We start from the raw sequence: 14,331 nt of genomic DNA, 5'->3' as shown, positions 1-14,331 counted from the left end.
CTCTCTCCGTGACTCCCTTGTTCGCTCCACACTGCCCTCCAACCCCACCATACCCGGCACCTTCCCCTGCAACCGCAGGAAATGCTACACTTGTCCCCACACCTCCTCCCTCACCCCCATCCCAGGCCCCAAGATGACATTCCACATTAAGCAGAGGTTCACCTGCACATCTGCCAATGTGGTATACTGCATCCACTGTACCTACTAACCTCATCCCACCTCCTTGACCTGTCCGTCTTCCCTGGACTGACCTATCCCCTCCCTACCTCCCCACCTATACTCTCCTCTCCACCTATCTTCTTTACTCTCCATCTTCGGTCCGCCTCCCCCTCTCTCCCTATTTATTCCAGTTCCCTCCCCCCATCCCCCTCTCTGATGAAGGGTCCAGGCCCGAAACGTCAGCTTTTGTGCTCCTGAGATGCTGCTTGGCCTGCTGTGTTCATCCAGCCTCACATTTTATTATCTTGGAATCTCCAGCATCTGCAGTTCCCATTATCTCTGATAACATTGTGTCTGAGCTTGGTTTGTTGCACACAGTCATCTTGTTGCACAGAACAATTCCTTTAGGCTTTACCATGATTGCACACAGATTCAGTTGAAAAATTGCTGCTTGTATGTGGCTTGTTTCTAACCCCAATGCACAATCATGCAGCTTGAAGGAGATTTTGCTCCCCTGCTCCATTTTCTAGCCATGGTGACACTGAATCAAAAAGCAGAATTTAATGCCCCCTCTATCATGCACAGGAAAATGATGTATGGAATGAGCTGCCAGAAAAAAGTAGTTGAACCTGGTACAATTCTTTGAGAAGGTGACCAAACAGGTAGATGAGAGTAAACCGGTTGATGTGGTGTATATGGATTTCAGCAAGGCATTCGATAAGGTTCCCCACAATAGGCTGTTGTACAAAATGCGGAGGAATGGAATTGTGGGAGATATAGCAGTTTGGATCAGAAATTGGCTTGCTGAAAGAAGACAGAGGGTGGTAGTTGATGGGAAATGTTCATCCTGGAGATCAGTTACTAGTGGTGTGCCGCAAGGGTCGGTGTTGGGTCCACTGCTGTTTGTCATTTTTATAAATGACCTGGATGAGGGCGTAGAAGGATGGGTTAGTAAATTTGCAGATGACACTAAGGTTGGTGGAGTTGTGGATAGTGACGAAGGATGCTGTAGGTTGCAGAGAGACATAGATAAGCTGCAGAGCTGGGCTGAGAGGTAGCAAATGGAGTTTAATGCAGACAAGTGTGAGGTGATGCACTTTGGTAGAAGTAACCAGAAGGCAAAGTACAGGGCTAATGGTCAGATTCTTAGTAGTGTAGATGAGCAGAGAGATCTCGGTGTCCATGTACACAGATCCTTGAAAGTTGCCACCCAGGTTGACAGGGCTGTTAAGAAGGCATACAGTGTTTTAGCTTTTATTAATAGTGGGATCGAGTTCTGGAACCAAGAGGTTATGGTGAAGCTGTACAAAACTCTGGTGCGGCCGCACTTGGAGTATTGTGTACAGTTCTGGTCACCGCATTATAAGAAGGATGTGGAAGCTTTGTAAAGGGTGCAGAGGAGATTTACTAGGATGTTGCCTGGTATGGAGGGAAGGTCTTACGAGGAAAGGCTGAGGGACTTGAGGCTGTTTTCATTAGAGAGAAGAAGGTTGAGAGGTGACTTAATTGAAACATATAAAATAATCAGAGGGTTAGATAGGGTGGATCGGGAGAGCCTTTTTCCTAGGATGGTGACGGCGAGCACGAGGGGGCATAGCTTTAAATTGAGGGGTGAAAGATATCGGACAGATGTCAGAGGCAGTTTCTTTACTCAGAGTAGTAAGGGAATGGAACGCTTTGCCTGCAACGGTAGTAGATTCGCCAACTTTAGGTACATTTAAGTCATCATTGGATAAGCATATGGTCGTACATGGAATAGTGTAGCTTAGATGGGCTTCAGATCGGTATGACAGGTCAGCACAACATCGAGGGCCGAAGGGCCTGTACTGTCCTGTAATGTTCTATGTTCTAATTACAACATTTAAAAATCATCTGGATGGGTACACGAATAGAAGGGGGTTAAAGGGACAAATGTTAGTAAATGGAGCTGGATTAATTAAAGATATTCTGGCCAGCATGGATGAGTTGGACCGAAGGGTCTGTGTTGTACATTCCTATGACTCTATGATTCTGGCGGTGAGGTTGGATGTGGGAAAAAGTGAACATTTAATGGGATGGGAAGTTTCAGAGTGGTGACACCCCTGCCCCGACCGAATTAAATCCACGCAATGGGGAACGACGTTCCCACAGAGAAGCTCACTGAAGACCTTAAATGGGCAACTCAGGGTTTCATCTCACTGCCACTGGACCATAATAAGTAGGGGGTGGAAAAATCATTATTATCCTGGTCAATTTTGCTTTGGAGTGGGCCAGCGATTCCCCTTTCAAAGACACTCAGTACGTGCTCAAGGGACCTGTGCATTAGCAATTTGCACAAGGGTATTGGTGCAGAGAAACCCACCCTGTCCCTGCTGCAGAGAGACCCACCCTGCTCCTGCTGCAGGGAGACCCACCCTTCCCCTACTACAGAGAGACCCACCCTGCTCCTGCTACAGAGAGACCCACCCTGCTCCTGCTGCAGAGAGACCCACCCTTCCCCTACTACAGAGAGACCCACCCTGTCCCTGCTGCAGAGAGACCCACCCTTCCCCTGATACAGAGACCCACCCTTCCCCTGCTGCAGAGAGACCCACCCTTCTCCTGCTACAGAGAGACCCACCCTTCCCCTGCTACAGAGAGACCACCCTGTCCCTGCTGCAGAGAGACCCACCCTCCCCCTACTACAGAGAGACCCACCCTGCTCCTGCTGCAGAGAGACCCACCCTTCCCCTACTACAGAGAGACCCGCCCTGTCCCTGCTGCAGAGAGACCCACCCTTCCCCTGCTACAGAGAGACCACCCTGTCCCTGCTGCAGAGAGACCCACCCTCCCCCTACTACAGAGAGACCCACCCTGTCCCTGCTGCAGAGAGACCCACCCTGCTCCTGCTGCAGAGAGACCCACCCTCCCCCTACTACAGAGAGACCCACCCTGCCCCTACTACAGAGAGACCCACCCTCCCCCTGCTGCAGACAGACCACCCTCCCCCTGCTACAGAGAGACCCACCCTGGCCCTGCTACAGAGAGACCACCTTGTCCCTGCTGCAGAGAAACCCACCCTCCCCCTGCTACAGACAGACCACCCTGTCCCTGCTGCAGAGAGACCCACCCTTCCCCTGCTACAGAGAGACCACCCTGTCCCTGCTGCAGAGAGACCCACCCTCCCCCTACTACAGAGAGACCCACCCTGTCCCTGCTACAGAGACCCACCCTGTCCCTGCTGCAGAGAGACCCACCCTGCTCCTGCTGCAGAGAGACCCACCCTCCCCCTACTACAGAGAGACCCACCCTGTCCCTGCTACAGAGACCCACCCTGTCCCTGCTGCAGAGAGACCCACCCTGCTCCTGCTGCAGAGAGACCCACCCTCCCCCTACTACAGAGAGACCCACCCTGCCCCTACTACAGAGAGACCCACCCTCCCCCTGCTACAGACAGACCACCCTCCCCCTGCTACAGAGAGACCCACCCTGGCCCTGCTACAGAGAGACCACCTTGTCCCTGCTGCAGAGAAACCCACCCTCCCCCTGCTACAGACAGACCACCCTGTCCCTGCTGCAGAGAGACCCACCCTCCCCCTGCTACAGAGAGACCCACCCTTCCACTGCTGCAGAGAGAACCACCCTCCTCCTGCTACAGAGAGACCCACCCTGACCCTGCTACAGAGAGACCCACCCTGTCCTTGCTGCAGGGACCCACCCTGTCCCTGCTGCAGAGACCCACTCTGCTCCTACTGCAGAGAGACCCACCCTGCTCCAGCTACCGAAAGACCCACCCTGTCCCTTCTGCAGAGAGACCCACCCCGGCCCGCCTGCAGACACCCACCCTCCCCCTGCTGTAGAGTCTCACCCTTCCCCTACTATAGAGAGACCCACCCTGCTCCTGCTACCAAGACCCACCCTCCCCCTGCTACAGAGAGACCCACCCTGTTCCTGCTACAGAGAGACCCACCCCATCGCTCCTGCAGAGACACCCACCCTCCCCCTGCTGTAGAGACTCACCCTTCCCCTACTATAGAGAGACCCACCCTGCCCCTGCTACCGAGAGACCCACTCTGTCCCTCCTGCAGAGACCCACCCTCCCCCTGCTGCAGAGAGATACATCCTGCTCCTGCTTCAGAGAGACACATCCTGACCCTGCTGCAGAGAGACCCAGCCTGCTCCTGCTGCAGAGAGACCAAACCTCCCCTGCTGCAGAGAGACACATCCTGCTCCTGCTGCAGAGAGACACACCCTGCTCCTGCTGCACAGAGACCCACCCTCCCCTACTGCAGAGAGAACCACCCTTCCCTTGGTGCCGAGAGACCCACCCTGTCCCTGCTGTAGACATTGTTCCACAGCAATTGGATTCTACTTCTCTGTGGTCATCACACGATACTTGACGTTTCTCCTTCCAATCAATTTGACCAGTAAAATTTAATATTTCAAACGTCATCATTCAGGTCTTATATCAGCAGCAAGGGTGGAAGGGTGGGTAAGTTGGTGGCAGGGTGGGTGGGGTGAATATAAGTGAAATCCCAGAATAACTATTCCATTACTCGTGTTCTGAAGAGGGGAACTTATAGAGAGGTTTTATTGGGCTTTACTCGATATCAAAATTAACAGAAATATTTGAAAGACAATATCAGCATTTGGAAAATCATTCCTGGTGTAAGACTTTGAGGTTATTCACATGAGATGTGATAAATATATTCTGCAAATTAACTGTGGGAGCAGTCTGCAAATGTCAAGCTTAACTGCTGCATGATACGTTCCCTTTCACTTCTGTGTTGCAGGGTGTGAAGGATCTGAATCCAGATTTCAACAATTTACTGACCCCATGAGCTCTGTACAGCCCTGCCAGCTACCAGTGTGTGGCGTTACATCAGCAATGATAGAGTATGCAAGGCAGTCTAGATTTCAGCAACAGTTCAAGCCAGATATTAGGATAACGATAATTCATCCCTATATTGCCCTGTATTCTCTAAGACCAAACTTCCCTAGTGAATCTGCAGGAGTACAGAATCACTAACAAAAGCTCTTAAACCTGATTTAATCTGTTGCATGGCAATATTTCCTAATATGGGCTGCAGCTAAATTAAAATATCCTCTGGAATTCAATGATATTGTTCCATACATATGTTTATTCTGATTATATGCAACTTGAGACGTATATCTAATTCTTCCCTTTTTCTCTTAGCAAAATTGGGTTCAAGGATGATGATGTGTTTCTGGTGTTCAATGTGTCTCCATGTTTCAAATTTATTGTTGGAAGCCAAAAAATTTATAAACTTTCCTTCCTTCCTTCCATTACTGAAGGGACAAGCGTCAATTTAAAGAGGAAAACAATTTATTTCAAGTTTTTCTCCAAGTTACAAACTATACATGCCAACATTCCCTCATCATCAGTGGGTTAATATTCTGGAATTCACCAGTAAACTCCACCAGTGCAGGAAGGCTAATGGTTCAAGTAGAAGGCCTGCAGCTAACAATGCAAAACATCTGCAAAAATCTCAGGTTGTAGCAGCCACTCCTGTAAATCTCCTTCATCCTCTTGTAGACTTGCTCTCAGAAGAGCAGGAACATTCTCAGTTGTAGAAATAATATTACTAAATATGCAGATGAACCTCTGGGATATGATGCTCATTGGCTACATACAAGCACTCTGCTAGGAGGTCAGAACCTGTAAAACACAGAAGGTGTGATCAGAGATAATGGGAACTGCAGATGCTGGAGATTCCAAGATAACAAAGTGTGGAGCTGGATGAACACAGCAGGCCAAGCAGCATCTCAGGAGCACAAAAGCTGACATTTCGGGCCTAGACCCTTCATCAGAGAGGGGGATGGGGAGAGGGTTCTGGAATAAATAGGGAGAGAGGAGGAGGCGGACCGAAGATGGAGAGAAAAGAAGATAGGTGGAGAGAGTGTAGGTGGGGAGGTAGGGAGGGGATAGGTCAGTCCGGGGAGGACGGACAGGTCAAGGAGGCGGGATGAGGTTAGTAGGTGGGAAATGGAGGTGCGGCTTGAGGTGGAAGGATGGGGTAGGTGAGAGGAAGAACAGGTTAGGGAGGTGGGGATGGGCTGGGCTGGTTTTGGGATGCAGTGGGGGGAGGGGACGAACTGGGCTGGTTTTGGGATGCAGTGGGGGAAGGGGAGATTTTGAAGCTTGTGAAGTCCACATTGATAACATTGGGCTGCAGGGTTCCCAAGCGGAATATGAGTCGCTGTTCCTGCAACCTTCGGGTGGCATCATTGTGGCAGTGCAGGAGGCCCATGATGGACATGTCGTCTGAGGAATGGGAGGGGGAGTGGAAATGGTTCGCGACTGGGAGGTGCAGTTGTTTATTGCGAACCGAGCAGAGGTGTTCTGCAAAGCGGTCCCCAAGCCTCCGCTTGGTTTCCCCAATGTAGAGGAAGCCACACCAGGTACAGTGGATACAGTATACCACATTGGCAGTTGCGCAGGTGAACATCTGCTTAATATGGAAAGTCATCTTGGGGCCTGGGATAGGGGTGAGGGAGGAGGTGTGGGGGCAAGTGTAGCATTTCCTGCAGTTGCAGGGGAAGGTGCCGGGTGTGGTGGGGTTGGAGGGGAGTGTGGAGCCAACCATCTCATCATCATGAACAATTTCTCAATAAACACTGTTTAACAGAAATTTCTCAGTCTGCTCTTTGCTTGTCTGAAGTTGAAAGAACTTAACATGTTGCAACATCAATCTTCAAAAGATGTTGTGTATTTCTTGATTTTGAACATATATAGTAAACTCCCTTTGTGTGGAATGTATGGGGAATCAGGCTTGCTGGTTACAAGAATCTACTGATTGAATTTTAGAAAGCTACTAATAATAAACTTTGTTTTTCCTTGAATTAGAAGACTTAAATCTACATTTCAAAAGAGCAGTGCAATTTACTTTTTGGGTTCTGGAAACTCTGACAGTGTTTCATTAGGGCCATCAACAGAATGAGCCCTTATACTGTGGCCAGTAGATGATGTTGAGAAAATGGGGATTTAGCCCTCGAATAAATTTCTTATATCTGTCTGCTTGCATGCTTGCCTTATCTCAAGCAAGAAATGGAAATTCAGGAGGTGAAGTTGCATTGCAGCTTGTGCAGTAAAGGAGTTTTGCTGCTCAGCAAGTTTTAGAACATTTTCAAATCCTTCAGCATCAGTCTGCCATGAAATTATATCAACTCGCTCCCTCTCTTCATCACTTTCCTCTTCTTAAACTGTAGGTTTGTCACAATTCAAGGTAATGTCTATAATTTCTTCTGCATTTAATGTTATTGTAACAAGAGCATGTTGGTCAGCATCCGGCCAGTTCCTATCTGGAAATCTTAGTCCTCACATTACCACCCTACCAATCTCCAAATACAACATATCATCCTCCGATATTTCCATCACCTACAGTCAGACCCCACCATCAAAAAGATACTTCCCTTCCCATCCCACTTTGCTTTCTGCATGGACCATTCACTCTGCAATTACCTCATCAGCAGCTCCACACTCCCCACCAACCCCTCCACCACACCCACTACCTTACCCTGCAACCACAGGATATACTAAACCTGGCCTTACACCTCCCCTCTCACCTCTGTGCAAGGCCCCAAACAACCCTTCCAAATCTGGCAGCGATTCACCTGCACTTCATCCAACCTCATCTACTGTATCCATTGGTCCTGATGTGGTCTCCTCTATATCAGAGAGACCAAACACAGACTCAGGGACCGGTTCACAGAGTACCTGCACTCTGCACACACCAACTAACACAACCTTCCAGTTGCCATCCACTTTAGCTCCCCCTCCCACTCCACTGGTGACATGTCCATCCTTGGCCCCACTGTCAGAGTGAGTGAGGCCAAACATAAACTGGAGGAACAACACCTCATATTTCACCTTGGGAGCTAACAGCCCATTGGCCTGAATATTGACTTCACCAGCTTCAAGATCTCTCCTCCTCCAACTTGTCCATCTTCTAACTCACCTATCCTCTCCACGCTTCGCACTGACCAACCACAATAACGCCTTCCTGCATCCACCTGCCTCCATCTCATTTATCTTTCCCCCCGCCCACTTGCCTCCCTCTGTTTATTTCTCGGCTCCCCCATCCTGCCCGAGGCCTGATGAAGGGTTTTAGACTGAAATGACTCTCCTACTCCTCAGATGCTGTCTGAGCTGCTGTGCTTTTCCAGCTCCAAATCTTTTGACTGTGGTAACCTTTTTCATTGGATTTACAGCACTTACATAGTCAACCAATTCCATGATTTCTTTCAGGCACAGGACCTCCTTCACAAGTGTCTTCCTTGATAGAGGGATCCTTCTTCAAGCATGACATACAGCATCTTCACAGAGTTTCACTTTTCACCTGGCTCCACGCCTATGACACGTTAAAAATGGCATTATTCATAGAATACTCTGACCGAAAGTCATGTATGTTTCCTTCATGAAATGTCATAAATTCACCTGAGTGAAACATTTTCAAATTTTAGTTTACACCCTTATCCATTGGCTGAGTCAACTCTTCACATTAGAAGGGAGAAAACACACAAAGATATTACCATTAATGAGTTTCAAAGATAGTAGGAACTGCTGATGCTGGAGAATTTGAGGTAACAAGGTGTAGGGCTGAATGAACACAGCAGGCCAAGCAGCATCAGAGGTGTGTTCATACGCCATTAATGAGTTGTTGTGCAGGGGGAGTGAATGCAATAATAATCAATAGTAAACAATAGGATAGAGCCCAAAGAGAGAGAAAGACAGTTGTCAGACAAAGGAGTTGCTAACGATCAGGAGGGGAGGGTGAATAGCTGTTAATGGGGACTGTTAGTGACTAACAACAGGGGGTGTAGTGGCAGGCTATGTGGTAACAAGGCCTGGTGTGTGGGTTGGTGGTGATGGGGTGATGGGGGGCTGGGACATGGGAGAGTTTAGGCCCGAAAATAATTGAACTCAATATTGAGTCCGGAGGGCTGTATGGTCCCCAAGCGGAAAATGAGGTGTTGTTCCTCCAGCTTGCACTGGGCTTCACTGGAACACAGTAGCAAGCTGGAGACAAACATGTTGGTCAGGGAGCAGGGTAGTGCATTGAAGTGGCAGGCAACAGGTATTTCAGGGTCTTTTTTGTGAACAGAATGTAGATGTTCTACGAAGTGGTCGCCAAGTCTATGCTTTGCCTCCCCAGTGTAGAGGGGACCACATTGTGAGCAGCGAATGCAGTAGACTAGATTCTTGGAAGTGCAGGTGAAGAGTTGCTTTACCTGGAAGTTATGTATGCGCCTTTGGATACTGGGGAGGGAGGAGGTAAATGCACAGGTGTTGCACCTTCGCTGGTTACAGGGGAAGATGCCCTAGGGCTGTGGGGAGGTGTTGGGGGTGAAGTAAGTATGTACCAGGGTGTTCTGGAGGGAACGGTCCCTGTGGAAGGTGGACAAGGGAGGGGAGGGGAATATGTGTCTGGTGGTGGCATCTTGCTGGAGGTGGTGGAAATGGCATCTGATGACCTTCTGGATATGTATGCTGGTGGGATAGTAGGTGAGGATAAGGGGAACCCTATCGCTGTTGCGGGAGGGAAGGGAAGGGTTGAGGGCGGAAGTACAGAAAATGGGTCATCCCGATTGAGGCCCCCATCAACAGTGTTAACTCTGTTTTCTCCTCCACAGATGCTGCCAGACCTGTTGAACTTTTCCAGCAAATTTGTTTTTGTTCCTGATTTACAGCATCCGCAGTTCTTTCAGTTTTTATGTTAGGTGTGAGGTCTTGTTTAGAATGTGTTTATGTTTTGGTTTGGAGTCAAACTGTTTTTATTTCTAAAGTAGGAATTTATAAAACACCACATTGACTGACTGTCTATAAATTGTGTGCTTTTTGAACAAAGTAGAATGTATCTGCAAATACAAATTCACCCCATAGATTCAAGTGTGTATGTGTGTTTGTGATTGAGAGAGAAAGAAAGAGCGTGTTTGTGTGTGTGTGTGTGTGTTGAGGGGCGATGTGGGATTGTGTACTTGAGTGAGCTCCTGTGTGACAGTATGTGTACATGCATGTGTGTGTGTGTGTGTGTGTGTGCGCGTGCGCGCACATGTGCACATATGCACACTCTCACACACATTCTCTCTCAAACACACACACACACAGACAGTCTCTCTCTCTCTCTCCTTTACACACACATTCTCACACACTCTCTCTCTCACACACACACACACACACACACACACACACACACACACACACACAATCCGAACTTCGTGTTTGCAGATACATTCTGTTTTGTTCAAAAAGCACACAATTTATGGACAGTCAGTCAATGTGACATTTTATAAATTTCTACTTTAGAAATAAAATCAGTCTGACTCCAAAACAAAAGACAAACAGATTCTAAACAAGGCCTCACACCTAACATATATTGTCTGACCTAAAATGTCACCTCTTCTTTACATCGAAAAAACCTTTATTTCTCTCTGGACAGAAACTTGAGCGGTATTTGAGTATTTACCTGCATATGTTATTCGATTAAAACCTTCTAACTGATTAAAAATTTAATAGCACCGTAGGTTTGTTTAGTACCTCCTTATGAATAGTGTGATTCTTTGATCTTTTACTTATAAATTCTGTTTCTGATACTACATCTCTCACTGACACCTGAAAAAGGAACAAGGCTCCGAAAGTTTGGGTTTTCAAATAAACTTGTTGGACTGTAACCTGGTGTCGTGTGATTTCTGACCTTGCTGTCTTCAGGCATTTCTTCTAAAAATGTTCTTTCACATTCAGCACAAAACATGATGAAATCACCAAGTAAAAATTTCTGTTTCCATCTAAGCATTGCTTTGTGCTTTATAATCAACAGGAAGGTGAATTATGCTTTTGAAATATCTTGGTTTTATATATTTTCCGATAAGAGTCAATTTCACCCTACGCATTCCCATGGCATTTGCAAACACAAGCACAGCTACACAATTTTTATTTTGATTAAAACCATGAGCAACCTTTTCATCAGCACCAGCTAAGGTTGTGCTTGGAAGGCCATCTCATCAGCATTATAGATTTACTCTGCAATCAGGTCATGTTCAATCACAAGTTTATTAAGATTTTCACAAAAATCTTCAGCTCATTTCATATCCACAGATTTCTGTTCACCTGATACATCAACCCTTCAGATCCCATGCCATATCTTAAAATGACTGAGCCACCCTTGAGAAAAGGTACATCTCTGTGATTTGCATCTTTTCATAAATTTCCTTTCTCACTAGCATTGATTTAGAGATACATGCATCTTCTGACCTCTTTAATGAAAACCATTTTTACAATGCAATATCTCTGCCTTTAAGCTTAGGAGTATCAAATGTATGATGCCTCTATTCGCTGTTACCGCTCCCAGATTTCACAAAGAACTCTTTAACCTCTACAGTTTGTGCTTTAATGTCATAGATCATTGTGGAACCACCATAAAATTCCTGCATAAGGCCTTAAGATATTAGAGCAGAATTAGGCCATTCACTCCATCGAGTCTGCTCCACCATTCGATCATAGCTGATATGTTTCTCAAGCCCATTCTTCTGCCTTCTCACTGTAACCTTTGGTCCCTTTATTAATCAAGAACATATCTATCTCTGCCATAAAGACACTAAATGACCTTCTGCAGCAATGAATTCTACAGATTCACCACCGTCTGGCTGAAGAAATTCATCCTCATCTGAGTTCTAAACGGTTGTCCCTTCACTTTGAAGCTGTGCTCTTGCATCAAAGTATCTTCTACAAGTGGACACATCTTCTTGATGTTTACTCTATCCAGGCCTCTTGATATTCTGTAAATTTCAACCAGTTCCCCACTCATCCCGCTAAACTCCATTGAGTACAGATTCAGAGTCCTCAACCACTCCTCATATGACAAGCCCTTCATCCCGCGATTATTCTTGTGAGCCACTTCTGGAAGTCATCCAAAGCCAGCACATCCTACCTTAGACAAAAGGCTCAAAACTCCTCACAATATCTCAAATGTAGTCTGATTAGAGCCTTATACTCAGCTGTATATCCCTACTTTTATATTTTAGCCCACTCAAAATGAATGCTAAGACTGCATTTACCTTCCAAAAAACTATCTGAACCTGCATGCTCACCTTAGGAGAATCCTGATCTGGGACTTCTAAGTCCCTTTGTGCTTCAGATGTTCCAAAGCCTTTCTGCACTTAGAAAATAGTCTATGCCTCTATTCTTCCTACCTAAGTACATAACCTCAAACTTTCCCACATTGTATTCCATCTGCCACTTCTTTGTCCACTCTCCAAGCCTATCCAAGTCCTTCGGCATCCTCCCTGCTTCCTCAACACTACCTGCCCGTCCACCTATCTTTGTGTCATCTGCAAACTTAGCAAAAATGCTTTCACTTCCTTTGACAGATTGCTATTGCACATCGTGAATAGTTGTGGTCGCAATACTGACCCCCTGTGGAACTCCATTAGTCACCAGCTGCCGTACTGAGAAAGACACCCCCATCCCCTCTCTCTGCCTTCTGCCTGTCAGCCAATGTTCTCTCCATGCCAGTACCTTGTCCCTAACACCATTGGCTCTTATTTGATTTTGCAGCCTCTTGTGCATCACCTTGTCAAAAGCCTTTTAGAAATCCAAACAGATCATGTCCACTGGATGCCCTTTACCTAACTTTCTCGTTAGCTCCTCAAAGAATTCAAGCAGATTTATCAGGTATGACCTCTCGATGACAAAGCCATGCTGACTTGGCCCTATTTTGATGTGCGTTTCCAAGCATTTTGCAATCTCATCCTTAGTAATGGATTTGAAAATTTTACTAACAACCAAGGTGTATGAGCGACCTATAATTTTTCATCTTCTGCTTCCCTCCCTCCTTAAACACTGGTGGTACATTACCCAAAAACACATTGCGAATTTCTTCCAGTTTTTCACATACTTCAATTTCCATTTTGAAGTCAAAACAACATGTTTTCACTTTAGTCTTTGCATGCAAGTATTCTTAGGCGTCATAGCGGGTGGATTGGTGAGAGATTTCAGACATCATGCGACCACAAATTCAACTATCTTCGACAGTATTGGTGCCTGTGGCAGGATGGGGCGTGGGGGGGCAGTGGTTGGGGGGTGGGGGGACAATAAACAGCGCTACTAGTGGCAGCTGGGTGAACTACTGGTAACAGGCAATTTGCATGTCATAGAGTCCCTACAGTGTAGAAACAGGCTACCCAGCCCAATAAGTTAACACTGACTCTCCAAATGGCATCACACACAGACCCATGCCCTGCCCAATATTTCCCATGGCTAACACATCTAACCTACACATCCCTGGCCACTATGAAGCTATTTAGCATGGCCAATCCATCTAGCTTGCACATTTTTGGACTGTGGGAGGAAGGCCCACAGAGCAAGCCCACACAGACAGACGGAGAGGCGGTGGCCTAGTGGTATTATTGATGGGCAGTTAATCCAAAGATCCAGATAATGTTCGGAGGACCTGGGTTCGAATCCTGCCATGGCAGATAGTGGAATTTGAATTCAATAAATATCTGGAATTAAGAGTCTAATGATGACCAAGAATCCATTGTCAATTGTCGGAAAAACCCATCTGATTCACTAATGCCCTTCAGGGAAGGAAATTGCCATCCTTACCTGGTCCGGCCTACAAGTGACTCCAAACCCACAGCAACGTGTTTGACTCTGAGCTGCACTCTGGGCAATTAGGGATGGGCAATAGATGCTGCCTGGTCAGTGACACCCTCATCCCGTGAATAAATAAAGGAAACAAAGACAGGGGAAGAATATGTGAACTCCATGCAGATAGTCACCCGAAGCTGGAATCCAACCCAGGTCCCTAGTGCTATGTAGCAGCAGTTCTAACCACTAAGCCACCGTGCCACCCCAACATGAATATTTGTGTCCTACTGCCCTATTTCTTAAAAAAAAGACAATCACTTCCAAACTCTACACTTGCATTTGAGGGAGTCACAAACCATGTAGAACTGTTTCAGATCACTTTGTGTTAAACCCTGAAACACAACAACAGAGAATATGAGACATGAAAATCTATATGTCAAACCAAGACAACAAATTCAAAATGCCACCGTTTAAGCCTTTATGTAAAATTAGCAGAAACAAAGTGCCTCAGCACCTAATTAAATACCTCAAACAGCTGAATATCCTTCTTAATTTTTCAACTGATTTATGATATCTGACTCTTGCTAAGTGAATCATATGTGGTG

The 14,331-nt window shown here is 46.7% G+C and overlaps 1 long non-coding RNA gene across 1 annotated transcript in view; it reads right to left on the bottom strand.

Annotated features, from left to right (window-relative positions):
- Window positions 1-5,518: 5,518 nt before the first annotated feature.
- LOC132210951 (uncharacterized) overlaps window positions 5,519-14,331 on the bottom strand; it is a 51,546-nt gene continuing 42,733 nt past the window's right edge. Inside the window, exons 2-3 of the long non-coding RNA XR_009447205.1 lie at window positions 8,357-8,489; window positions 5,519-5,797 (exon numbers count right to left, since the gene is read on the bottom strand). This is a non-coding gene — a long non-coding RNA (uncharacterized LOC132210951). The remainder of the gene's footprint in view (window positions 5,798-8,356; window positions 8,490-14,331) is intronic.

Source organism: Stegostoma tigrinum, chromosome 25 (assembly GCF_030684315.1).
Source record: "Stegostoma tigrinum isolate sSteTig4 chromosome 25, sSteTig4.hap1, whole genome shotgun sequence".
Classification (NCBI taxonomy): Eukaryota; Metazoa; Chordata; class Chondrichthyes; order Orectolobiformes; family Stegostomatidae; genus Stegostoma; species Stegostoma tigrinum.
Note: the sequence above shows the minus strand (reverse complement) of the source record. Positions and strands in the feature narration are given on the sequence as shown.